Source organism: Bradysia coprophila, chromosome II (assembly GCF_014529535.1).
Source record: "Bradysia coprophila strain Holo2 chromosome II, BU_Bcop_v1, whole genome shotgun sequence".
NCBI classification, from domain to species: domain Eukaryota; kingdom Metazoa; phylum Arthropoda; class Insecta; order Diptera; family Sciaridae; genus Bradysia; species Bradysia coprophila.
In genome coordinates this window covers 732,747-759,878 of record NC_050735.1, presented here as the reverse complement: position 1 = coordinate 759,878, position 27,132 = coordinate 732,747, and the positions used below count along the sequence as shown (strand labels likewise).

At 34.9% G+C, this 27,132-nt stretch overlaps 1 protein-coding gene and 1 long non-coding RNA gene across 3 annotated transcripts in view; one reads left to right on the top strand and one right to left on the bottom strand.

Annotated features, from left to right (window-relative positions):
- Nucleotides 1-8,558: 8,558 nt before the first annotated feature.
- LOC119069777 (acetylcholine receptor subunit alpha-like 1) overlaps nucleotides 8,559-27,132 on the top strand; it is a 125,150-nt gene continuing 106,576 nt past the window's right edge. For both annotated transcript variants that reach the window (XM_037174034.1, XM_037173956.1), the window contains exon 1: nucleotides 8,559-8,918. The gene's annotated coding sequence lies outside the window, so the exon portion shown is untranslated. The remainder of the gene's footprint in view (nucleotides 8,919-27,132) is intronic.
- LOC119075578 overlaps nucleotides 22,827-27,132 on the bottom strand; it is a 34,566-nt gene continuing 30,260 nt past the window's right edge. Inside the window, exons 3-4 of the long non-coding RNA XR_005087425.1 lie at nucleotides 24,315-24,323; nucleotides 22,827-22,839 (exon numbers count right to left, since the gene is read on the bottom strand). This is a non-coding gene — a long non-coding RNA (uncharacterized LOC119075578). The remainder of the gene's footprint in view (nucleotides 22,840-24,314; nucleotides 24,324-27,132) is intronic.

Below are 27,132 nucleotides of genomic sequence, written 5' to 3'. Positions count from 1 at the left end.
TAAGAAAAGTCCAAGCTTTCGGTTTTTGGTCCCCTTTCACCAGCCACACAAACTTCGAAGAATTTTTTTGAAAGTGGTTTCTAGGGTCTAGGCTCTTTTTCAAAAGAATCACTCTCACATATAATGGTTAAAATAGTCAATCAGAGAACTTAAACGAAAAGTTGTCCTAAGTAGCGCGTCATATAAATTAAAACCGCCAAAATGTGAAGAAACGCCAAGAAATGAAACGAAACGCAATGAAAATTCGTCTTTCTGGTGTTTTTTCAAACTTGCGAAAGCTACGCAATTGGATCGATTGATTCATTTCAATCATCAAAATTGCGTAGCTTTAGCAAGTTTGAAGTTTCAAAACAATTGGGAAAGGCCCCAAAACAAAAGAATTTTATGACAAACTCGCGTTGCTATGCGTATCTACAGCATCTACAGTTAAGAAGAACCAAGAAACGTAGCGAAAAGCAATGAATAATGAATATTCTCATTTCTGACGTTTCTTCATACTATGGGGATTACTATTTGCTATTCTTCGTTAAGTTTAACCAGAGAGCTTTGACAGGTCTGCCCACATAATAGTTATTTACGTCACAAGGACCTAGCATTTTCGTGTGACGTATTGAGTTTTTCATGCTTGCTGAGGTTCCCTCAGCAAGCATGAAAATTATATGAGTAGATCTAAAAATCAACTAAATTAGACGAATCGTCAAGAAAAAATTACGAAAATGTGAGGAGACTCAGAAAACAGAAGAATCACCAAGAAAATGTGAATCAAACTGTTGCAAACTGTCTATATTTCCATTATTGAGCAGGTACAATAGGATAGTTGTCAAACCATAAAATTAAAACAAATTGACGAAAAATCAATTATTATTATAAGAAAATCAGAACCCCATCTACAGGACACTTGCGACGAGACTGACTGATCTGAAAACAAACTTAACTTAATCGTTAATTCGTGATTCATCCAATATCGAACAGTTGTCGATTTCGTGGATATTTTGTACCGTCATCATTTCCTAACTCATTCACCTGTCGTGCGAACGCGGATCCTGAAGAATTAATCTGCAACTAATTACTCCTCACTATAGTCTTTATCCAGCACTGATGACTGGCATGAGGGGTATCACATGTCAACTGAGCATCATAATTCCATGTTTTTGACATGATCGAAGTCTGCTCAATACTCTTTCTAGCAAACCAACTACATTGATGTTTTTGATACTCTGCTACTGGTTTACTATCGTGAGTCTGTTCACTTTAGACCTTATGAAGAAGCAGAGTTTCTCAAACCTTTTTTACAACCTAATTCAATTTTTTAATATAGTTTGTTTGCTAGACAGAGTATTGGTCTGCTTCACCATATTCTTATCACAAAATTGAAGGCTAATTGAATTTTAGATACATATAACCCATGAGAGTGCTCCTAATTTGTTATTGGTCTCAATGCTCTCTCTGTTTTCAGCATAAATTTTGTGAATAGAAAGCGAATGTCAGTACCCTCAGAGTAACGCATATATACTGTTTTTAAATGACATTAAAGTGACAAATTTTTCATAATGGCGGTGTTGCTATTTTTTGTGTTATAAATATTTCATTCCAGTCGAAGGATCGATGAACAGAGCGCATGAATAAAGGACCCTGGGTAACATTTTTCAGGTTAGGAATCACATTTTTATCCATAGCCTGTTCAGGTTTAAGCTAACCTCAAAAACTGATTTCCGGTTTCGTAATCTGATTTCTTAAAAAAAATTGGTCAGGTTACCTGAAACTGAATTCGGATTTTCACGTTTCAGGTCAGATCAGGTCCAACATACCAAATTACCTGAATCTGATCCGAAAATTATTCCAAATCTGTTATAGGTATATACAATGAAATACGCTGATACAAACAGTGACATACACAGCCGATTGCAATGAATAAGTCAAATTTAATTCCGAACGAGTAAACATTTTAAAACTATGAAACTAAAAAGGGATTTAATTTTGTTTAAATAAATTTGCATTTTCAATGTTTTATTCAAATGATATATATTGATGGGCCTGTGGCTGACACAAAACATTACGCACATACCGTGTATGGTTATATACAAACATTTGAATAAATGAACAAAAAAATGCGCAATTAAATTCAACAAATTATTTCCCCTGAGAATCGCAATTCCGTGAATTTTAAATCATGTTACGTGAAATAACATTTTTTGTAATCTAGTTCATCTGCTGGGACGTTTGATCTCGCTACATCAAACACATATTTTTCGTTCCAAGTAGAATGGCAAATATGTCAACCTATACGATGCCTATAATAAATATTAAGTCTCAAAACAACTAGAACGCCTCCTTGTGGCTGGGTCAGATCACTTGACTGACGCATTTTCCAGTATAATTAAGAAATTGATTAAAATTTTAGTTTTAGTACCATTTTTACAGAACGTCTATGTATGGACGTAGCTTCTTTGAATCGTTAAAATTGCGAATTGAAGCTACGCAGGCTAATTTTTCCTTTTTTGACTTATTCTTTTTGTTAACGTTTGCTTTAATGTTTTTTTTATGTAATAATTAGAGAAAGGAAACTGTGACCTTTATATTTTTTTTCTTGAAATAAATGGATAATAATAATAATGGACAGGACTGGATTGGCTGCCCGTACAGGACATTAAGCCCGTACAGGCGCTCAAAACAATTAAAATAAAAAATTCAAAAAAGCTAAAATTACACATGGGTTTTGCCGGGCGTCTATGCATAAATCGAGACAACATATCGAGGCCACACAATTCCACATGGAATTTTTCTAGCGATTATATCGCTTTGGTAACGTTCTAAAGTTCACTCAAGCTTCATAATTTGAATTTGGGTAGTTTCAGTGTGTCAGATGGCCCGACTTTCTATTTAATTTTTTGTTTTAATCTAGGGATGAGATTGCGTTTGTATCGAACTTTCGTGCAACCGCACATCTGTTTCGGTTAAATATGCCATTACCTCCACACTGTCTCCACCTTGGGCATACCATCAACTCATTCATCCTCTCATAACCATCAGTTCAGTATCTGTATACCAACTTCGTTTAACCCGAGTTCGTTCAACTCGAGACGAAAAGATCAGATCGCAACAACTAAGACCTTCCCACACCAATTGACTTTTAAAGGAAGACCCTTCGGAACGACAAACACAGCTAGTAAAATGGCAAGTAAGAAGAAGAAGCCATATTTTCTTGAAGTTTTTAAAAATTGAAATTTTCAGTGAACCTTTACGAATCCAACATCCAATTTGATTCCATTAATTTTCTGGAAAGATTCGCCACCATTTTTTACATTAAATTTTGAAATCTTCGCCATAAAGAGTAGGCATGGTCGATTCAAAATATTCTAGCGGTCCATCGACTCTGGTAAAATCACTCTTCAGACTTTAGTCCGGAACCAATTCAGGTTCCCCAACGCACTGTCTAGCACCGAAGCTAACTTTGACGTCACTCAAATAGAGGACTGAACCGATCAAAGTTGGCTATTCTTTTTCATACAATGATGGCTATCAAATTTTTTTTTAAATAGTCAACAAGTGTGTTGAAAAAATTTCGAGGCAATGTTTGAAGTTTTTGGGTACCACGTGCCGTTTTTAGCCTTGGCGCCACTAAGTCTCTGGTTGTCTCTGGTATAACTCGAAAAACACATAGCAACACGAAAGAGACCTAATTCAAATTTTTCTTTTGTTACACTGTCAAAGTTGACAGTAGACCAAAAGCAAAATGTCATTAGGTCTCTTTCGCTTCGCTATGTGTTAGCTATAGCGTAACTCTATGTTAAAAAGATTAGAACTTTTTTCTTTGCAAATTTATAGTTTCTCTTCTTGTGTGTCATTACTCATTGCCCAGACGCACTTCAAACAGTTGCAATGATTTACTTTTTTGCTGGTTCTTCCACATAATTATCATCATTACGTAACAATAAATCGACGTTCGATTTAAAGTTTCCTATATTTGCATAGTCTTTTATGTGGTGCGGTGCAAACCATTTAATGTACTTGTCCACACGATAAATAATGGCATCCCGTTGGTTTGCTAATTAAATAGCAAATGAGTTTCTGACTCCAATTGATTATTAACCGGTTACCATTTTGTATTGCAATTGCAATCGTGAAAGGAAAATCGTTGGAAAGTAATGGGCTTTGGTAATGCGGTCGTCTGAAATTCGACAATTTGCTGTAATCCATTTCATTGTATGTAGAAATACCACTAAATGCTTATTGGAAAATTACGTACGCTAAATCGCTGTCAAAATTCTTTAGTTGGTGAAAATCTCTTTCGAGTTCCCGTGTGTTTCCATGACGAGTTTTTCAACGATAATATATGGAAGTCACACTTTTGATGTACCCTGAAAAATGGATCTCTTCGTATTCCTAAATGTGTAGCACATTAGCATTAGGGCAAATGATGGAAGCCGTAGTTCTTGTGTGAAATGTAGGGATCCGAGACGAAACCGGAGTGAACACCTAAGAAGCTATTTATCCCATTTCCAAATTTTTGGAAGGAAAATCTGTGAAAAATTATGAATTTTTTCTAGGTGGGACGTAATACTTTGAAAATATGGAAGAAGGCTATAGGCTACACTGACAAAAAAGTTTCGAAAAACTCAGCTGTTGCTGGTAATTTTATCTACAGCTGTAGCAGCTATTGACGATTGACGATTGACCTGGAGACAAAGTACCTGCAACAGCTGAGTTTTTCGAAACTTTTTTGTCAGTGCATGTCAGAAAAAGTCGTCTCGCTCGCTGGCGAGGCTTAAGGACAGTTGACAGCAGTATATAATTAAGGGGTAAAAGTTTCCTAACTACATTTCTTTCTTGGCCGTCGTGAACCGTGGTGGTCTCAACGTTTTCTGAAACTTTGATCCAATACGTAAAACTCATAGAACAACTTTTTTGTCAAGAGACCATAACTGCCCGGTCTATGGAGGATTCTCGGAAAAGTGGCCCAAAAATCCGCTAACTTTGAGATTCATTTACCTGGCCATTTCTTATTCAATTTTGGCGTGGGGTAGAAAGAAAATTGCATACCAACGATAGCTGGCCGAGCTCTGACATATCAAAGAATCGGGCGCCACCGCTCTAGGATGCATAATCAGCACTTTTCTCACAAAATTTTTTCACAGAAAATTTTGATAATTAATATGCATTTCGAACGATCTGAACGATTTTCACTCAATAAATTACAAGACTATGATACCTTTGAATGATATGCAACTATATGACTGGGTGATGAACCCAGATGCATCCCACAGCTAGAACTCAAGAAAAACTAGAATTTTCAGCAATTTTTTTTTGTTGTCTCCTCCGGATTTGAGAAAAGATTGATGTGTTTGGATGTCAGCTCCTAGAATTCCATCAGTCCGAAGGGTCACCCAAGTGCTAGAACTGTAGGAAGGTGAGAGTAGTCTGAGATGTTTGGAGGTTAGTTCCTAGAATTCCATCACTGCCAAAGGTCTATCTTCTTTCCAAAGCTAGAACTCAAGGAAAAATAACATTTCCAACAGTTGTTTTCTAGTTTACTCTGGATTTGAGGGAAGATAGAGGTGTTTGGAGGTCAGTTCCTAGAATTCCATCACTCAGAGGGGTCCATCTACTTCTCAATACTAGAACTCTAGAATGACCAGTACTTCACTCAGTTTTTTTAAGCTTTTTTCTTGATTTTAGGAACGTTTTCATATATTTCGAATGTCCATTGAGTAGAATAATATAGAATTCTGGGAATTCGGTCAAAATACTTTAAAACTGGCCGGCGTGCGAGATGACCTAGCCGCCCGAATTGCAATTCCTATGTATCCTTTGGTGATAGTTATTCCTAATCAAATTGTTTATAGCTTGATGATCATTTACTCCTCTACGACAAGTCTACATAAACATATGTCAATCTTGTATGCCCAGAAATTCAACACAATTTTTCCAATTTCCTTTTATACCTGAACGACTAAACGACGGTTTGCCAAACTAATTACTTCATATCAAATTTTTGAAAGCTCCCATATACCGAAACCAATACAAGTGGATATTAAGAGATAACGACCCAACATAGCTTCAACCGAAAAGTACTTATTTGTCAACTTAAACTTTCGAACATGTCCAAACAAAGGGAGGACATCAATCTTGACCTATAACGAAATAAACATTCAAACATCACATCGTTTTCATAACCATTTTCGAAGTCACTCAAACATAATGACAATGATAACGTATCACATCTATACATTTATATATACAGTCATAACCCGGGCACCGTAAAAAAATGTGTGTGTGCCAATATATACTTACTGATACTTAACTTAATCTTTCAAAACTTTTTTTTTTATTCTGGTGTGTGATGTGACCAGTTTTCCTAATATGACAGAAACAAAATACACCTTCAAAACAATAAAGAGTGTCTGTAAAAGAGATTGGCCCATCTTTGGAGTTATGAATTACATTTCGGTTGTGAGACAGTATATGTGAAGAAGTCTGCTGTGTGTATGTACGGCACAATATTAATGTTATTAGGTTTAAGGGTGGAAAAATGAGAATTTACGTCATCGAAAAAATTTCAGCACACACCAAACCGTCACTTCGTCCGATTTTCTTTCCGTTTTGTACGAATTTTCTTGCTCTTGCATTAAGATAAATCATGTTGGCCGAAACTAGTTTATGCGAAAAAAAAATTGTTTTTTTTTCAAGTCGATTTATGTGTATAAATATGTATACAAAGGTTCGAAGCATTTATTTATATTCGGTTTACGTTTCCACGTTGCTTCTACTTTCTCCATAGGATTCCGGTAAAATTTGAACATTTCAAACATTTCGTCTTTCACTTGCTACCCGTGTAAGACGAAATGTTCAAATAGTAAAAGACGAAATGTTCAAATTGTAGACCATAACACGGGTAGCAAGTAAAAGACGAAATGTTAAAATTCCTAACAAATTCATGCAATACATGACGGAGTGATGAGCTCGTAAGAAAAACTGTTGTTTCATCGTCAAAATGCCATTCACGTTAAGAACTGCCATCGACGTTAAAAATAATGTCTATACATTAGGTTTGTTCCAAATAACTGTAAACACCCGAATTTTGACAACACGAAGGACGACGATCATAACCTAAACGCCAACAAAATTCTTCGTAAATTTTTCGATAAAACTTTCGTCAACCTGAGAATTGAGGTTAGGTTGCCTTCTGTGGATGAAATTTGACATTTCGAAATGATCTTGGAAGAAACAAACCTATTGCGTCGATTTTATCATATCCCGTTTAAGATAGTGACAATTTTTGTGTTGAAATTTTTTGGGCTAGCACAAGTTCGTTCAGGATTTTCGTAAATACTTGGGCGATTAGTGCTATTAGTATTGCAATGAAAAAACTCAACAAACTTCAAACACTTTTGTGATAGCACAAGTAATTTGTGTTAGCACAAAAATTTAAACTATCTTAAACAGGTGAGTGATGTGTTTTCCCTTCTTTTTTCATTGAAGACGAAACTTATCTAATTAAAAATTTCTCTTTCTTTATGTGAAATTGCTTCTTATTCCTATGTGATGATTCAACGATGCTGACTTTCGTTATCATCCATATGCGGCAGTAGTAACCCGAAAAATTCTTTTTAGGAAATTTTCAGTTTCTGGCCACAATCCAAAATTATCACCCGAAATTCCCATAAGTAAATCAAATTCGATGGGCGTTTTGTGACAAGTCTAGCCTAGATAGTGTTAATATGAATCAAAACCGTCCTACGTGTTCTCTAACAATTGATATTGGTTCGACTAACTGTACTGGGCTACAATTCCTTTTATGGTACAACACGGAATTTTGTGTTTAAGAATCTGGTTTTGCTAATGGAGTACGGGATTATTATATTTATAGGGAAAACATAAATAAATTTCCTAAAAAATAAACTTTTTTCGTATGAAATCTCGATTTTTTTTTCTTTTTTATATTTTATGTACAAAACAAACATCATCGTCGTTTCCCAAATGGTTCGCTTTAGATTTATATCTCCCATCGCATCGATTTGAAAAACATGTATTGGAGCATCATTGGAGTACTGTTCGAAGGGACTTGTGAAGTCTGGTGTGTGTATACGAGTGTTGTTGAAATCGAATAATATATTTTTCGGAATCAAAATTTTGTCTTTCTTTCATTTTTGTTTTTCTGTTCTCATTTTCCTTTTACGTTTATCCAATGTCAATATTCATCCATCTAAATAATTAAAATTATGTCTCGAAAACATTGCTTCTTCTTCTTCTTCTTCATCATCAATTTTTTTTCCCTTCTTTTGCCATTCAAATAAGGATACACCCAAAAAAGTTATATATGCGCTCTTGTGCTATATGCTTCTTTTCGGTTGGGAATGTTTGAATGGATTTTCGTGTGTTATGAAGTGCTCAGAGAAAATACACACATATTCGGTGTGTTCCATGTTCCCATACTCAGTATGATAAAAATGGCAACAACAAAAAAATCGAAAAATTCCATGGTTGCGCGAATATTGTCTGCAGACTTGCGCATTTGCGCAGATATGGATCCAGTCTCCAGCCTACCACAGTTGCCTCAGAGCCCGCGGATTGAACAAATCGCTCGACTGTTTGCTGCGGACGTGAATTGTTGTACTTTAGGGTTAATGTAATAGAGAAGAAGGGAAAAAAATGATGAAAAATGTTTTTTTGTTTTGTAAATTTATAATGCACACGAAGTGAAAGGGAGTTGTGTCGTTTTTATCGATGAAGAAAAATATTTAAAACAAAAAAATTTAAAAATATTTCACAAAGGGTAGTTAATACAAAAAATAAAATAAAACAAATTTACAAACAGAGAACAGTGTCGGGATGGATACATGAATTTCGATTTATCCCCGGTGATACATTCATTCGAACACGAACAATGATAGATTTATCGAATGATGCAAAGACATTTTGTAAGTGTTTTGATTAACTTGCTACATTTTTATTGGATCTTTATCAAGTGAATTTTTGTGCAAAAATCAAAAAAAATTATTCCCGTGCCACTAAAAGAAAAACAACCAAAAAAAATCCTAGAAAATGTTTCACAGAAAAATATTTTCTTTAACACAGCCCGAGGGTCTTTTCCTTCGAAATAATATGCCGTTCATGTTGTATATATTCGATAAAATTACACACTTGCTCCATACGTTCGAACTTCATTCTTAATTCGCTTTTTGTTTTTCACATAAATAAGAAAGCTTTCAACTCACCAATATATCTATAAAGTTGCCATACACAATTTTCTTTGGTTATGTTCCTGTGTTGTAACTTTAGAGTGTGTTTCTTTTCGCTTCTTTTTCGAGAGAATAAGAAAAAAAAGACACAACAAATACAAAGACGCAAAACAAGGCAAAATTGTAATTCATTCGTTATAATTCAATAAATACTTGCGTTTTTTGGAGAGCAAAAACAAGGAACCGTGAAACGGCAAAAGATTTTTTTTTCTCCTCACATTTTTCCTTTACTTTTTTTTGTATACCACCATACACCACTATACTCATCCATACACAGTCATTTTCATATAATTTTTGATTCTGACGTGGTGTGCTGTTCCTTTTCCCTGTGCTTTGATCTTTATGATAATTTTTCTTCTGTTTATTTTCCCGTTCGGTTTTTCGGTAAAAATTGAATTGGCTCCGAACCAGCAGTCGAAAAATGTGTAACATTAACCAGAGAGTAGAGGAACGAAATATTGTCAATATAAAACATGGACGAGTGAAACAAAAAAAAACGACAAATTTAATTTAAATCCAGCCAGAATAGTAATCTACACATAAAACTGCAATGCTAGAACATTTCGGGTATAGAAAATACTTTATGGTCTTTTGTTGTATCGTTTTAATTTATGACTTTAATAATACTCCAGCCCATAAATATTTCATGGTAACGTTCGGAAAGAAGTCATTATTAAAGCGGCTAAATCAATTTCGAAAATTATTTTATGCCACTCAGCATCATAATATGCAAATTCTGCAAACTTTAGATGTCGCTGTCGCTGTGTGAATCTCGATGCGAAGTATTTTATTAGGCTTACGAAGTGTTTTTTGACACACGGCTTGCGGCCTCGTGTCATAATCTAGAGCCTAATAAAGTACACTCGCACTCGATGTCATAAATAACTGTTGAAAATTACTTGGTTCGCTGTTGTAGCATTGTTAAAACCCCGTTTCGAATACGACTTTGTTAGGTGTCGAATATTGGGATGGTGGTTTTAATCGTATATTGGTTGTTGTTGTTTGCTGCCACAGTATTATATACGAAATCAAAAACAATCACGTGGAACAAATAAAAATGCATTGAGCCTTTTCCATATTTATTTTGTGCATTTTGTTTTTGCGTAAATTTTTGCATTTTAAACATTGATTCCACGATTCCATGATTTATTGTTTGCATTAATTTTTGAATCGTTGAATCGTCCAACGGCGAACAATATACCATAAAATTTTAAATGTTATGAGCACCATATGTGCTTGCTTTCGTATCTATATTATGTCCACATAAAACGCTTGGTACAAGAGAAAAAAAAATATTTTTCTTCACGAATTTCGATTTGTTTTCTGCATAATGTATAAAGTTATTCGGAAAATGGGGTTGGGCAGTAAAAATGTCCTCCGAGAATTATATGTAAAAGCTTTTAAGCGATAATAAAAGAATCGAAGAGACAAATAAATTTTTATGTTTCTTATATTAATGTTCCTTTCCCGTATAGAAGCTAAGAACACACACACACAGGTGAATTTGTAGTTGACTCAAACTGCACTTAGCTTATTATTGCTTCCTACAATTAGGTTATTTAGGTCCAAGAACTTACCTCATTTAGTCATTGTTGTTGTGTTCTGTTGCACATAATTAGAGACTAGAAAAAGCGGTTGACCACTGTACGTAACGCTCTCAAATTACACTCTACACACCTTTCGGTTGCTGTACATTGTCCAACCTTCACTCTTATACCACTATGGGCACTATTCCTATAGAAGGTAGATGATGAGTCGGACTCCCCGTTCCATGAGGTATGTTGGAACACCCTCACATGGCGGAAGGGATTAAACATCAAATACTACCCTCTCACCACAGTTGTTTCGATCCGTTTCCAGACGATACCCAAGTCTCTAGTTACTGAATTTTCTGCACAAAGTTTTTAAAATCATAATTTATTTACTTAAAAATCCTTTTTCTCAAGTTGCTGCTCTTCAAAGAGTTCAATTAATTCTTTTTTCTTGTTCGCCGTGTTGTACTCAGAAGTTATAATGCCGTTCTGTGTTGCTTACGTTACCGTTGATGATTATAATTGATTGCAACGGTAAATTTCAAAGGAGCTAAACGGAAGGTAAGCGGGTCGAAAGTTTGTGTAAACCGTGAGAGGTTTGAAATATTAAATGCGTAGGGAAGCTACTTAGGAATGTTTTTTTTTTCTGTTCTTAAATAAATATAATTCTTGCTCGCTCATAGACGAAAACGGAGAGTCGGTTCGTTCTTTATGAATTATGAAATTATTAATGTCTTTGCTTTGCACTCGCTGGTTCTACATGTGAATGTGTTCACAAATTACATGTATGTTGTACAAATACTAATGAGCACGGTTGTGGTAGCGACGCTAAAATATAATTAGCGAGAAAATTTTCGCTAATCGCTAATCGATTCGCTAAACTTCTGTTTTATATCAATAATAGCACGACATAGCAAAGACTGCAGAGCTTTTTGTTCGCAATTTTTATTCATCATATATTTAACAAATTCTTACGATTCTTAATAATCTTAAGAATTAATTGCGACAAATTCCTAAACTGTCAAATGTATTTTTTAGATTTATCATAGTTTTAAAAGTCATCGATGTTCCCAGTCAATTAAAAGTTTCCCAGTCTATGGTATTTTGGCTGAAATTTTAATTTCAAGGCGTATTCAAATTTTGCGCCAAAATATCATTGAGTGGACACACTGGGTGCATCGATGACTTTACCGTCAAACCGTCAAATGTGTTTTTTTACAAATGTAAATTTGAGATTTTTTAGGGACTTTTAGCAATTCCAGGAATTCTAGGAATTTTTAAAGAATTTTTGTAAAAATGTTTTTACAAAATTTCCGAATTCTCAGAAGTGTCTAAGAAATCAGGAATTTTGAGAATTCAATTCTTAAAAATTCTTGGAAAAATGCCTAATACAGTGAACGACATCTCAAATGTCTCACTGTCAAATTTTTCTGAGAATTTTATTGTGTCATTTCAAATTCATAATGACATTCTCTGAAAAAAATGACAGTGAGACATTTGAGATGTCGTTCACTGTTCACTGCTGTGTTTAAGAGCAGCGTAAACAGCGATTTACTTTTCGAAAGTCAAATTAGAGACCTAAGATGGGAGCAGTTGACTCAGTTGACTTCACTCTTTTGAGAAAAAGTTTGTCACAAATTTTCTCGACAAACGAAATTCAAAAATTTTCTTTCTCAAAGATGGGTAGAAACGTTTGCACCCAGTTCCCAACATCTAACAACATAAATTAACGGTCGCCATCTTCAAACCAGCCACTCCTATTTATGTCTTCACCATGACGTTTCTTATAATTACTACTCGCTATCAGCTGTTTAAAATAATTCAATCTCAAGTGTCTAGTTAAGCCGGAATCTTTTTAGTTAGCAAAAGTTCAATTTTTTGTTTATGAAAATAATATGGTTGGTTGGCTGGAGAACATGAACAACAACTGAAAGTCATAGATATTTCGATACGCGATCTTACATATTCACTACATATATAGCGAGAATGGCTTGTAGAATTTAAGAATTTAATAAGACCACTAAAATATCAATCTTTAGCTTTTTGTAGACGGGATTGCTCAATGGTTACGTACTAGCCTTCCACCAAAACGATCCCCGTTCGAGTCCCGTGTCAGACAATTCCAGATGGAATTTTCCTAGCGATTATAATGCATTGGTAACGTCCTAAAGTCACTCAAGATTCATAATTTGGGTAGCTGCAGTGTGTTTAGTTGCTGCCACGATGTGCACACTGAATGACTCGTATGACGTAACCCAAATACGATGTATTTTTGTACATAGCCTACATTTAGGCGAGATATCAATTAAGCAGCTAACTTTTGTCACATAGTATTTGCATACTTCAAGGCGTGGTTCGGAAGTTAAGCCGGTGGTCCAGACTGTACTTGTTATTGGTTGTAAAAGGCTGTTAGTGATGTCTCTAAACGAACAAATCAAATTAATTTAGTTTCCGTAGTAGCATATAGACATTGCTACTTCACTTAGCGACAGCAAACTACATCCTTGCTATTGCAAAAAAACCATTTCTAGCCAGCAGCACTGGTAAAAATGTTCATTGAAATTCAACTTCTCGACGTAAGGGACTTCTGTAACTCGAAATTCGCCGAACTTATTTGCTTACCCGTGTTGAACTTTTCAATTGCATTTAAATTTAACATTTTTTTCCCATTCTTAAAACAAATCCTACATTCTACTCGTGCACATCCCGATACGACGGGATCTGATACACAATGTTATTCTATGTATTTTATGGTTTAATTAACAGAATTAAGATACATCTACAGTACGAACCGTACGAACTGATAATTTAATATTTCAAAGCTTCCGAAAACCGAGCAAAGATTACGTCGAAAATTCGATTTGAAATCTTTCGGATTATATTTGTGACATAATTTTCGACAACGATTTGACAGGCAAATGCTAAACAACAATGACTTCATTTCATATATCCTGATTACATAATACATCAGAGACACATTTAATGTCATTGATTATGTCACTTTGCATGAATGTTCATCTGTGTGTAATGAATTAGCACACGTCTCGTTACGTGGCCATCTCCAAGTGATAATTAATTTCAGTTTAAGATTTTCCCAGAACAGAACAAAAATCAATGAGACGAGAAAAAAAAACACGAATAAATTGATAAACGAAGAGAGCGCTAAAAGTTAAAACTTGTTAAGTGTTTTTGCATTTAAGTTTTTACATAATTCACCTGGAGCTTCCATCACGATCAACATTTATAACCCACTAAATGAAGCACACTATATACCTTTATTTTTCATCAGCACCCAACATTTTGTATAAACCAAAACTGAACGCTATTTTAAAATCAAGTTTTTCAAGCTCCATCGCTTGCTATCGTACATTCGTTAGTGGGGATTTTCATGGAATGGGAAGAATATTCCGAAAATTGTATGGTGCTTGGTATTTGGCACAAACGATAAACAATACGTATATAACTACAGCGCTACATATACACTGAAGAACTTTTGTTTTAGTTTTACAATAAATTGTTGGAAAGACAATCAAAGTATGGGTCGTTTCTGTATTTTCGGTCAAAGAAATATGGTTTCTTGGAAAAATATTTGTGTGTTGCTGTTAGCATTTCCATTGCACAGCAGTTGGTCTTGATAGATCCAGTACACTTGTCGTCAGTATAACGTCTTAAACAGAATTCATTTTACGTTATCCGAATGAAAATCGGCAATTATTGTGCAATAGCAGTACGACTGTCCTCCTCAGATGTACTACGAATAAAGAACTCATTTCGGACATTTGAATTATCACAATTCAAGTATATTGAAAAGAAGCAACCACAATAATGAGATTCAATGTCCGGAGTGGGATTACGGCATCAATTCTCTTTCCTCTATTCTTTGTCAACTCTACCGATAGAGTACGATTCACTATTTCACTGAAAGAGGTCGCTGCAACAAATCCGGTGTCAACACACAAAAAATGATTAATCTTTCACTTGACGGATTTTAGTTGGCTTGGTGAAAAGGATATGATGAAACGATAGTAAAAGGTTTTTAAAACCCTGAAGGTATTAGAGTAAAGGCCAGGTTAAGGCCTTAACACCAGGTGTAGTTATGCATGTCCTTAAAGTTATACATGGCCTTAACGCTATACATGGCTTTAAAGGAAAAATGGAATTGAAAAATAAAATTTTCGTTAGGGCGTGGCTGACAAGTCAAATTTTCCAATTTTGAACTTGTCAGGCACGCTTAATACATAAGCGAAAATTTTATTTTTCAATTTCATTCTTCATTTGGCTCCAATAGATCAGTGTCAAATAAAGGTTTCTTCACTCAAAAAGTGTCAAATGAGTTGTTAATTTTACAAAGTTAACCTCAAAAGATGTTTCGTTCACAGAAATGTATGAAAATTTGTGTGACGTCTCACCATCCAATACTTTTTTTGTTCGATTTGACATTAGCTTTGTGAAAATGACAACTTATTTGACATCGATTTGAATTTTCTACGATGTGATTGCTGACAACTACTCCTGTTTTAGCCCTTCTAGCGCCAGATGACAGAAGTCGTAGAGCAAATATTGTTAGGTTAATACAATGCATTGGTTTCAAAGTGTCGTGGTGCACTGGTCTATAAACTGACTGCTCTTTTGTTACGTAATATTTGAATGTCAAATAGCGGTTTCTTTTCTCAAATGAGTTTTCAATTTCACAAAGCTAGCCTCAAACAATGACAAATTTAAATACATTTTTTTAACGTTGTGGTTAGCTTTGTAAAAATGACAACTTATTTGACATCTCTAACGACATTGACATCCGCCTATCGTTCCGTAAACTCGTTACGATAGTCTTACTACAAAATTCACTAATCTGGAAATCGTCGCAAACAATTACTGTTGTCGCTTCATAAATAATACACATGCAGGTTGCAGGCACATCCCGTAAATAATCCCCGACTAAATGTTGAACAATCTTTTTTATCATATATATATGTACTGCTGCTCAAACACAAACTGTGTGCATTTCAACCTTAAGTCTCTACCACCGAAATTTCGAAACGAAAATTCCAAGCATACCATCGTACCATACACACCATACCATTCTTCACAGAGCAGAAAAGTTTTCCGTGATTTTTCTTTTATTTTTTAGATATTTAAATAATCCCGTAAATTAGATTTTTGTTAAATGGACCTTAAAGGATTAAAATATTATCTTTCTTTTCGGAATAATTCCTCTACATTGTCGTAGGGAGTGAGAGACAGAGAGAGAGAGAGTGTGTGTGTGTATACAAAATGTAAAATATGGCATTGAATAGATAGGTAGATTTTGTTACATAATGCCGGATAGGATCATGAATATTCTAGTAGAGCTGGCTGTGGTGATGTGAAACTATGAAAATTTTTGGTTTACTTTGTTGGGCTTTTCTTTTAAGCTGTTTGAGTAGTTAAATTATAAAATTGAAGAAGAAAAATCATTGAAGACCGTTGAGCATAAAGGGGACTTATAGACCGTTATGCTGTTGGAGGTTTGCTTATTGCATGCTATAAGCTATATGTATATCGTGTTGTCTGATATACAGAATGGTATTTCATTGTTGGTAGATTAGTTATTTTCATCGTAAGGAGAGAAACCACGAAATTACAGTATACGAGTGAATCCGTGTGACGAGAGAATTATTTTGCATAAGTATGTATATTTCGAGACGAAGTCGAGACTCAACATACATACGTATGCAAAAATAATTCTCGTGGCATACGATGTCACACACATACTGTGATTGAATGTGTTCTCTCCATATGATGAACACAATTTCACACGCTTTTTGAAACGGAAAACAGAAAAAACAAAAAGAGAGAGTTAGATCCGCCTTCGTATACATCAATTCAAAACAGGTCGCATGCGAGTAAAACATCATCTATATCCCTAGACCTGTTTATATGGTCTGCTCAGAGAGAACTAAAAAAAACTATTGTTTCCGATAACTTTCGGCGCGTGATTTCGTCTGTTTTCGTATGATGAAGGGTGTAAATTTATTTTATTTTATTTTAGCTCTCGGGGCTACATATATGTATACAATGACCAAAAATTCAAAAATTTACATAAAAAAATCACCTGAATTCTCAGTATATCTGAACCAGACACGTGTCGTAATGACGGTTAAACGCCATCAAGTACAATTCTTCACACATAACAAGTCTCGACCAATTATAAATTCAAACGACGAGTGCACTAAGATGTTTGAACGATAATGAGCTCCAAGCGCGACGACGAAATTTGGCGCAAAATCAAATGTTTTTATCTCTGAGTTTCCATTAAATTTTCCAATTAAAATTCTCAAGTTTTTGAAACGAGTTTTCATCATAAGTGACAGGAACAATATGGACCACCTTCATATAATATATATATCCGCAAAATCCGTATTTTTCCATATAAATACAAAATAGAAACCGCCACAAAACATCCAAACAACCATAGCACTGCTGTTAGCATTAACATTTGTTTTTCTTGTATGTTTTGCATGCGCTGTGTGTTTTAACTCCAAGAGAGCATAAGGCCAAAAACACCAAGGTTCTGAAAGAACAGGTTAAGACACCCACGAGGGCGGGTGACACCGAAATCGATAAACGCACTCAGTACAGATTGTGTGTGAAACTTGAAGAAAATGTTTTTTAGGAAAATTCGGAATTTTGTTTTTGTTACGTTGCCTTTTTCTTATAAACTTCAACTCAGAGTTGTCTTAACCTGGTTCTTTCAGAACCTTGAAAAACACACGATCAATTTTGAGCTGTTGGGATTATGCATCGTTTTCATTATACGGTACTTGTCAACGTAACCCAACTTTATTCTTCGCTAAGTTGTCATTAACCTCAATCAATTGACGTAAACTGCGTTCAAATCGCTCGTTAAATTCGTACGTCATGTCTGACAGTTGTGATCGTGTCTGACGTCTACATTGTCATGAAAATGATCTATACTGCGCTTTTAATTTTTTTATGAATATTGATTACAATGGAAAACATATCATAATTGTCGATTCCATCAACGCAAATTTGTTCGCGTGTTTGCGGTCTAACTGCTGTCTTAACAAAAGCAATTCCGATATCATCGGCATGCATTTTTTTTATGTTAATGCTAGTAGCTGCGCTATGATACAGCACGATCTAACTTAGAAATAAATATTTTTTTGTTTTTTGCATAATGACATTTTTCGAAATCCTTTTTTCGCAACAAAACTTTTCCCTGCGACACGACCCATACCCATGCCCATGTTATGTATACAAGCGGCTTGTGTGGCTTTTAGGTTACTACTGCCATTGATAGAGCAGAGTGCTATTATACACTGGTGTATCTTCCACATGAAACTGTTTAACGTAATATGGCTGAATGAATAGACGCTGAATCGCTGAACGAATATCATTTTAAAATGCAAAACACAAAGTGCAAAATTAAAAATAAAGAAGAAGAAAAAAAATTCCTTTTGACATAATGTTTATAAAATGGTGTTGTGTGGGTGTTTAATTTCTCGTTGAATATTTATAACAAAATTTTGATTTGATTTTGTCACAACATTGTTTGAAGAATATTAGACGGGAAGTTGGGGTGGGGGATGTAGAGAGCAAAACCAGGGCGTGCATAAATACAACCGTAATGAGTATAATCATTTCGATCCCAGATAACCTGTCCTTTTCCTTCATTGATTTATATTCCCATACTTTTGGAGTGGCTGGGTGCTGTCAGTGTTTGTTATTTATGACAAGTCTGACACTATGTGCAAAATGCGAATATAAATTGGAAAATAGAAAATGGTACAGATATGCATGGATACCTGGAAAGAATATTTCACTGGTTTTCAGACAACTTTTTTTTTTTGTTCATGTTGTTGTTGTTCTCGACTGAGTATAGTATCTCCATATGGTTTTATGCCACTTGAACTACATACATACTGTATATGAATGGATGTCGTATGTATAGACAACGAGATATGTGCAAACACCTACCTCGCCCGTATAAGTTGTTATTTTCTCATCTGAACGGAATTGCTTTTGAAAAATAGAATAAAAATGGCTTTTGTCATCAATGTTAGTATAAAGTTTAATGATTTATTTGCCCTGGTAGTATGTGAGTATGTTGGTATATGAATGGATATATAAATTAGAATGGATTGTTAGGGTGAACAGAATATCGTTTTTTTTTCTTCTTTTTAGTGAACGGTCAGTATACCTAAATTTGAAAGTTATGTCACATTTTATTAAGGATAACACTATCTGTCTTCCAATCCCTGCAGTCATTCAATTCGTCGTCTGAACACGATCGATAAAATGCAAATAGTGTAACAAGCAAATCAACGTTCAGAAATGATCATTTCACAAGTCGTCTAAACTAACACTGTCCTCGAACCGACACGATATATAAACAAAAAATAAATTGAAAATGTTGTCTAGTCGTTCCACCCCAATGTGCTCTAAGGAGTTTTCAATTTGTTTTCGTTGTAGAGAGTGTTGTAGATACACAAATATTATGCTGTAAATCACTCAAATCATGTTTATGTAAATAACGATTGAAGTTTCGTTGGGATTTTCTTTCTTTCTCCTTTGAATAAAATCCACATTTCAGCGAAAACTAATTGAAACACAGATATTTGTCGAAGGTTGAAATTGGTTATATTGGTTCATTTGAATGTGGAAATAAATTCTGTAGCTTAATGAATCAGCGTTCGTATGACATTGATAACGTTTGAATACAATTGGTAATTGTAGTTTACATTCGATGTTGCGAAAGTATCTCATTACATGAGGTAACAATGTTGTGATAAAATCGAGCTACAAGCTGTCTTGTTGACAAATATAGGCATCTACAATTGTCGAAAAAGAATTATAGAGCAAGTTGATCGCTCGGGTTCCGGGTTCGATATTTCCGGAGTAAAGTTGCTCAACCGGTTTGTCCTAATCAAAGTGTGATTACTTACCGTAATAGCAATGCCAATTGGCTCTTACGACTGTAATAAAGTTGGATAAAAACAATATGAAATCATAGCGATTTCTCGTGCATGACAATCCGGCATATACAATTGTCAATTGTAACTTACAGTGCCATCTCGCCTAAACATCACACTCACACTCATACCAGATTTCATGTCGAAGTGTGTCTGACGTAAAAATAATGAGACTTTTGACAGTTGTTCGGATTCCACTTTAACCAAATGTACATACCAGGCCGATTCTTCGAAATCTGTCGATTTATCTTAAACGGATCAAAATAATATGAAAATGGTTGCGTTAGAATCCGTTTTTAAAATCGTTCTTTCCTCCGAGGTGACATTAGACCATACCTGGTTGAATTATTTTCATTGACTTTAATCAGTAGGTCCAATTAGACGAAAAAGGGTCACACACAACAGGGCCTACTAATCTTCTAAGTCTAGTCTACTAATCACTCGGTAAGTTTCACTGAAATACACAATTTTCAACAACGTACGAGTGAGTTAACTGACAAATACACAACAATCATAAACAATATTGCAATATTGCATAAACCATGCTGATAAAAGAGATCAGCTGTTGTAAATTCTGCACTCCAGTGAAAGTTGTTTCTGAATTAATGAATTTTACTTATTTTACTTATTTTTTGGATGCTGGTATCCGAAGTATTTTGGTCTATTCCATGCTCAATGCGAAAGTTGAATATCACCACGGAATTCTCGTAAAATGAACCGAAATGTCACGTAATGGATCATTTTCGCAGAGTGAGACCTGCTACGTAATGGTCCATTTTCGCATAGAGCAGGCAATAAATGATTTTTAGTTTCAAATCAATTTCGAGATTATTTTGACCTAAGCCACTCCAACTTTTATATTGAAGTGATTCATGAAGTGAGGCATAGAAACTTTATCGACATGGTATACTGCCGAGGTCACTCTCATATTTGCCTAAAGTATATTCCCATTTTTTTTTCATCAATTATAATTACACGAACTGTAAATTACAATTTCGGAAAATGTTCGAGAATATTCTACCCAAACCACAACGCCCCTCTCCCAACTCATTATTCCGTAGAGCATTGTGTTGTTGTGTTTTATGGCTTAGTCTGTTAGTTTTGAAAAAATATCGAAATATTCAACATTACAAACTAAATACAAAACAATTACAATGGGAAACACCATTCCAACATTGCAACACAATCCACAATCCTTTACAATTCCTTGAATAATAATTTTGCCTTTCATATATATTTTGAAAGTTCTAATTGCTTCCTTAAATTTCGTAGATTTTCCTCTTCTTTTTTCCTGGCATTTTCTTCAATGTAGTTTTGCTAAAGTTTAATGAGTTTTGTTTTCCTCAACAAAACAAATTGTTTCAAATTTGAAATGTCTTCATTTTGAGAATTGTACTGCATTTGTATTTTACCGCCTCTTGTAGTGTTATGCAAACATTCTCTTATTTACCAAAGTGTTATTCGCAGTCAAATGATACTGTTTTCACAACTGGGTGTGCTAGAATATTTTCGTATTCTGTGAATGAAATCTAGAGCGCGTATTAATGTTGCTAAATATAGTTATTTATGCCACCGAGTGATAAGTGGATTTAACACTTGGTGTCACACCACATTTTTCTCACTTTACAATTAGCTGAGAGCCGATTCTGGCCGGAATCTCATTTTGATGAGTCTAACCGTGGATTTACATAGCAACGTAAAAGTGACAGATGCAATGTTTTTTAAATACTGCAACCCGAAATTTCATTCATAAAATTAAAATTATGAATGAAATTTCGAGTTGCCGTGTGAGAAAATTTTTGCATCTGTCACTTTTACGTTGCTATGTAAATCCACAGTAATGCTTGAACAATTGAACAAAACCAATTTAAATCGCGAAGTCTATTTATGGGATGAAACTTTTTGGAATATTATAAACTGGTAGACAAAAAATTCATTTTGATCGACTGGAAAATTCGAATCACCGTCCAACATTTTCCTTTCACAGACTGATCGGTTTTCATAGGTAATTATCAGTCGAACAAAATGAATTGTTCGTCTATCAGTTAAGTACCACACATAAAATAAATTAGTTTTGTTCCACACTGAAGTGTCGCAACTCAAAAAAAGAAAACAGTAAGGAATCACACAAAAATGTTGCATAAAACCCCACGGTAAAAATTTGTACAATTGAATACCTATTCCAGTTTTCAACAATTTGTAGTCGTATTTAATCCAATTTGCCTGAGGAGCTGCAAAGGTTTTCCGATCAACTTTTTTTTCTGGTGGCCAGTACAATTTTCCATTTTTAAGCCATAAAGTTTGTAGGGCGGTAACTGTGGGATCTCCACTTTCTATTGTTTCCACCACCGAAAACATTGATAATATTTTTTTTTTATTTGCAATTCAGTTTGCCGTCTTCTCTTTATGAGAAATTTTTCGCGAATGAAGTATCGCGAAGGCAACTGTTTTTTTTAATGAATGAAAGCTTACTAGATTTAAAATAAAAATCATATTATTCCTGTTGATCATTAGCATTATCGTATTGCATATTATCATTCAAGGGACATATTATCATTTTGTCCTTTATCATTTTTGAAATTATCATTGTCCTACGCTCTGTCAACGAAAATTTCACTTTTCGACTTTCTCCCTAGTTTTGTAATGCATTTGACATGTTCGTATTTCATCGAAGAAACGAACGATTTTCGATCCGCAAACGTATATATTACTATACAAGGGAAGGAATTTGATATTTCGTATCCAGATGAGTAAATGTGTCCGAGGGCTTTAGCCCGAGGTATTTTTTCTCATCGTGATCCGAAATATAAAATTATTTCCCGAGTGTAGTATGACGTTTTCTCTTACGAAGAAATGAAAGACTTTTCCCTAGGGCCAAAAAGTCCATTTTCCCTCCCTAGTAAAGGAAATAATCCGACTTTAAAATACAAAAATAATTTTTCATCCGCGCGTTGTGTTTTGTCCTATTTTCTCCCCTCATTGAGCGGCCCTCAATATGCCATGAAAAGATTGTGTTTTCTTAACGACTGGTCGAATGACATTTCTAGCGAGAAAAGTGCAGCACTTTCTCTCTCGTGTGGAGAAAATCGAACTTTTCTCATTTGAACTGTCAGTTTGTTTATGTTTTCGAAAATAGCATGGTGAATCGATGTTTTCATTTCGTGACGAAAAACGGCAGAAAAACGTTGCGTTCCTTCGCTCTGGCCGCAAACATCCCTCTTATCGCAATTTCCTATTTTGTAAACAAATATCTATCGCACAAAAAGTAAATTCAACCATTCGTTGCTAAGAGGCCAGGAACGCAAACGCCCTGGTGTCTGTGAGAAAGATTTGCACGAATTCTCCATTTTCAACTCTTTAAACAATGAAAAATAGGCGTGGTTCAGCTAAAAGGAGGCAAAACGACGTAAGTGGCAATCAAGCATAATTCTGTATGAAATCAGAAACTAGAAACCCGTTCCCAACAATGGGAACTAATATAGAATCTCCAGAAGCATGTTGACTACAACGGTTTTCGACTCGGATCAACCAACTTCATAAAAAAACGCGACCCACTGGTTTGGAGATTTTATTTTTGACACTTCGAGCCGAAAGCGAGGGTGGCAACCATCAGAAAAAAGGTTCACCGTATTGTCCATGAATGAAAGTTTCGGTGGCGCAGCGAGTAAATATTCCAAATTTTGTTGGGGTACATTACAATCAGTTGATTTAGAGACATTAAATTAACTTAACTGCCCTTTTATTACGGAAACTTAATCGCTTACATAAACAGATCTACTTAAGGAATTGAGATGTCTTTGAATAATCGTTTCCCCTCACGTCTTTTTTATGTGTGGAGGATACTCTCACATCATCGAAAATCTTCGAAAATAGTTTCACTTCGATGGTATGACACAAAAACCGTATACCCTTAAAACCAAATGTAACGATTCCATCTTAGCTTGTTGCTTGACACCACACAACGTACAACTATTTATGTTGACCAAAATTTAATTCGTCGACAAGCCCCGAATCTAATCAGATTTTCGATACATATTCTACTCATTCGCATGCACATCACAAACACCCATATTGTTTCGTTTTTTTTTTGCTTCTTCGTCTCCACTCATATTATATTATAAGAGCATTTCGGTCGTTTTAGTCAACCCATGCATAATTTCGTATTAAATATCCTTTCCGAGGAACATGTTTCATTTGAGAGAATGTTGAAAGTAAGCGGTTTTGTTGATTGCAAATTATTCTGGTGTGCGGATATATGATGGGAGACAAATGTATAGAATATTATTCCACACCCAACAGAAACCGAAACAGACAAACCAAAGTCAAACATACCACTATCGAAACTTTAATTGCATTGTCCGTTATGGGTAAGTTTTATCATGGCATATACACGAACGTTTTCGTTCTAATAAATTTTGGAATAACGAAAGAGATGAACGCTTTTTTTCACCGTCCATTCTACCCTCCACATTCAATACATAAACGTAGCTTCAATTCCATATATATGTTGCTGGGCTACACTCTCACCCTCCCTTCCCGTTATATAATGCAATTACTTTCGATAAATTAACTAAAAAAAGCTTCTAGAAATTTTGCAGCGACCACCTTTTTTTTGGTTTTATTTGTCTGGTGAAAGAAAAATCACCGCAAACTCCCCTGAGCGATTCAGGTCAACGAGTACAATGAAAATGGGTAAAGTAAATTACATTGTTACTACAGATAATTGAACCAAAAACTAAGTCGAATGTAGTTTACCGTTGGTAAGCAGAAAAAGATTGAAAACCGTTCATCCGTTTAGTGTGGTCACTAAATCAAAATTTATGTAAAGTCTCTGCTGTCGCTTTGTGCGGTGCACAAATTTTGACAGAAATAATAGAGGTCGGCATTGGAAACGTCATACAGCATCTAATTATAGCACGGCCAATTGGCAATATTTCCTTAAAACGAATAATAAATTGCTTTGGATCCAAAATAATTCAATGGCTTCTGTACAACTGTACATACTATAGAGCACAGCATAATCTATGAATGCAACCGACCCATGTACAGATAGACCAAACTCTTTTTATCTGCCTAATTTGTTTGGTTGGAATGCATGTTTGGTCGGGCTGGGTACATACCAATTGTGAATGTATTCAACAGAATTTGTACGATGGACGGACAATTTCTAAGCCATATCGTATTGTTGGTATGCCCATTATAATACCTACCTGGAAAACATTTGAACACAATAAATGAGAAGCAATGAATAAAGAGAGAGAGAGAGAGAGATCAACTGCAATTCGAATTACAGAGTTTTTCGGTTTATATTATGGTCGGGTATTGGTTGGGTATTGTTTTTAAAAGCGACTTTATACTACAAAATATGCACAATTTCTGAGCTACGTTTTATGGTTTCAAGTGAGAACGATGTTACACAACGTTGTTCGTACAGATGAACGTTTTAAATAAAAAAAAGTTTTCCCAACTTTAACTGTTATGGTTTCGGGTAATGCACAAAAATTGTTGTTAGAAAATGGTTAAAAATAACCAGACTACCAGAAGTTCCATTCGAACTGAATGTTTTTAATTTAAAATATTGAACAATTTACTTTTTCGAAAAATATGATCGGTTTTCGCTTTGTTCCGAAAATATGCTTGTAGTTTCCAACGATGAAGTTGAACATTAACTGAATAGAGTATATTTTAACGAAAATATTTGTTGGATTACACTTTTTCATTGTGAGAAAATGAGATTATAACTTTGCAGTTGCAGTATACTTGTTGTACGATAGAAAAGCATTATGAACGAAAACAATTGTGAGCCGAACTTAATTCTCTGTGGAAATGCCGATCATATTAAAAATTTGAAATTTTGAACCGATTGTTTCTTGGTTTGAACGAACCGCGAATTTGAACACGGGACCTCTCGATTATATTTTAGAGTTTTTAATGATTGGAAAATTGGTTAAAACGTAAGCCGGACTACTGTTAATTGTTGAGATGTACTTACAGTTTCAAGCAATGTTTGTTTAATATATTTGTGTGGCACTTTAGGTGACTACGGCATAAGTGTTTTATTACATCTAGTATCTACATAGATCATTTTCAAGATCGTTTGAAATGCCATCCACATCAAAAATAATGTAATTTGAACGAGAGCTTTTAAACCGTCGTCTATTGTTCTATTCGTTCTCTTTACACAGGATTTTAAATTTAGTACTCAAATGGTAGCTCCTTTTTTCATAAAAGTTTGTGTTAAATAAAACAACGAAACTAATATGAGGTTACGTTTGAAAATACCGTAACTTGAAGTGGGAAAAAAGTCGATGACATATGGCTTCATAGCTATCGATGCAGCATAGCGATGAAACTAGGTACTCGGTGTAAATAAAAAACTTAGAGATGCTAGATTTTGGTAGAGAATTTCTGTCAAAATCTTGCATACCTTTTGCATCGAGTTTATTAGGCAGACGGTATAGTGAATCGAACGATTCGTCTTGAACGCACTCAAGATCTATGTCGAATTACTACGAAAATGAGTGCGTTTATAACACCTCTATGTGCTCCGGACCAAAGTTCTGAAAGAACAGGTTAAGAGAACCGCGGAACCTTGCTCCGGACCGACACTTGACCACACCTATTCTATATTTCCATTCGGTGCCATTAACCATTTCAGGCATATTCTTTATCATATTTTTGGACATGTGCGGGAAGAATGGGACACGGATGACTATGGTTCATTATATCAGTACATTCTCAGTACTATCGGGGCCGATATAAGGTTCAAAAAATTTGAACATTTCCGATTTACGTCAAAAATATGACCTTCAGACAAACTCGGGATGCAATTGGGTAACTGTCGATTAACCTCCTTACGTGAAATGCTACATCTGCTCACAGTTACACATCAATCTTGTCACTTAAAGGTAACTCAATGTTTCAAGGTCATTTCGAAACGAAAACTTTACAAAGAAAAATTTGTTGACGTTTAGGTTATGCTCATCTCTGTGGATGAAATCGTTGTCGTTCGTGTTGTCAGGGTTCGGGTTTACAGTTAATTGGAACAAACCTATAGGGAAATGATTTTTGGAAACTAAAGCTCAAATGTAATAGATTTTCGTGATATTTCATGGATATTTACCAGATTGAAGTTATTTCACATGAAAATAGATCGGACAGAATGAAGTACTGAAAAAAATTGTGACGCCCCTACAGGCCAGCCGACTTTTCCTATAGTCATTGAAGCAGCTTGTGCCTTGAAAGAAAGCAATGCTTCAATAAATCCATTTTTTTGACATTTAGTTGCCCTTTAGTTTTTTATTCCTTCTTTGTGCCTGGTGAAGTGAAATGTAAATAGTTTTCACCCATACACAGATTTTCCCTTTGTTTTCGGTACGTTTTCTTTAT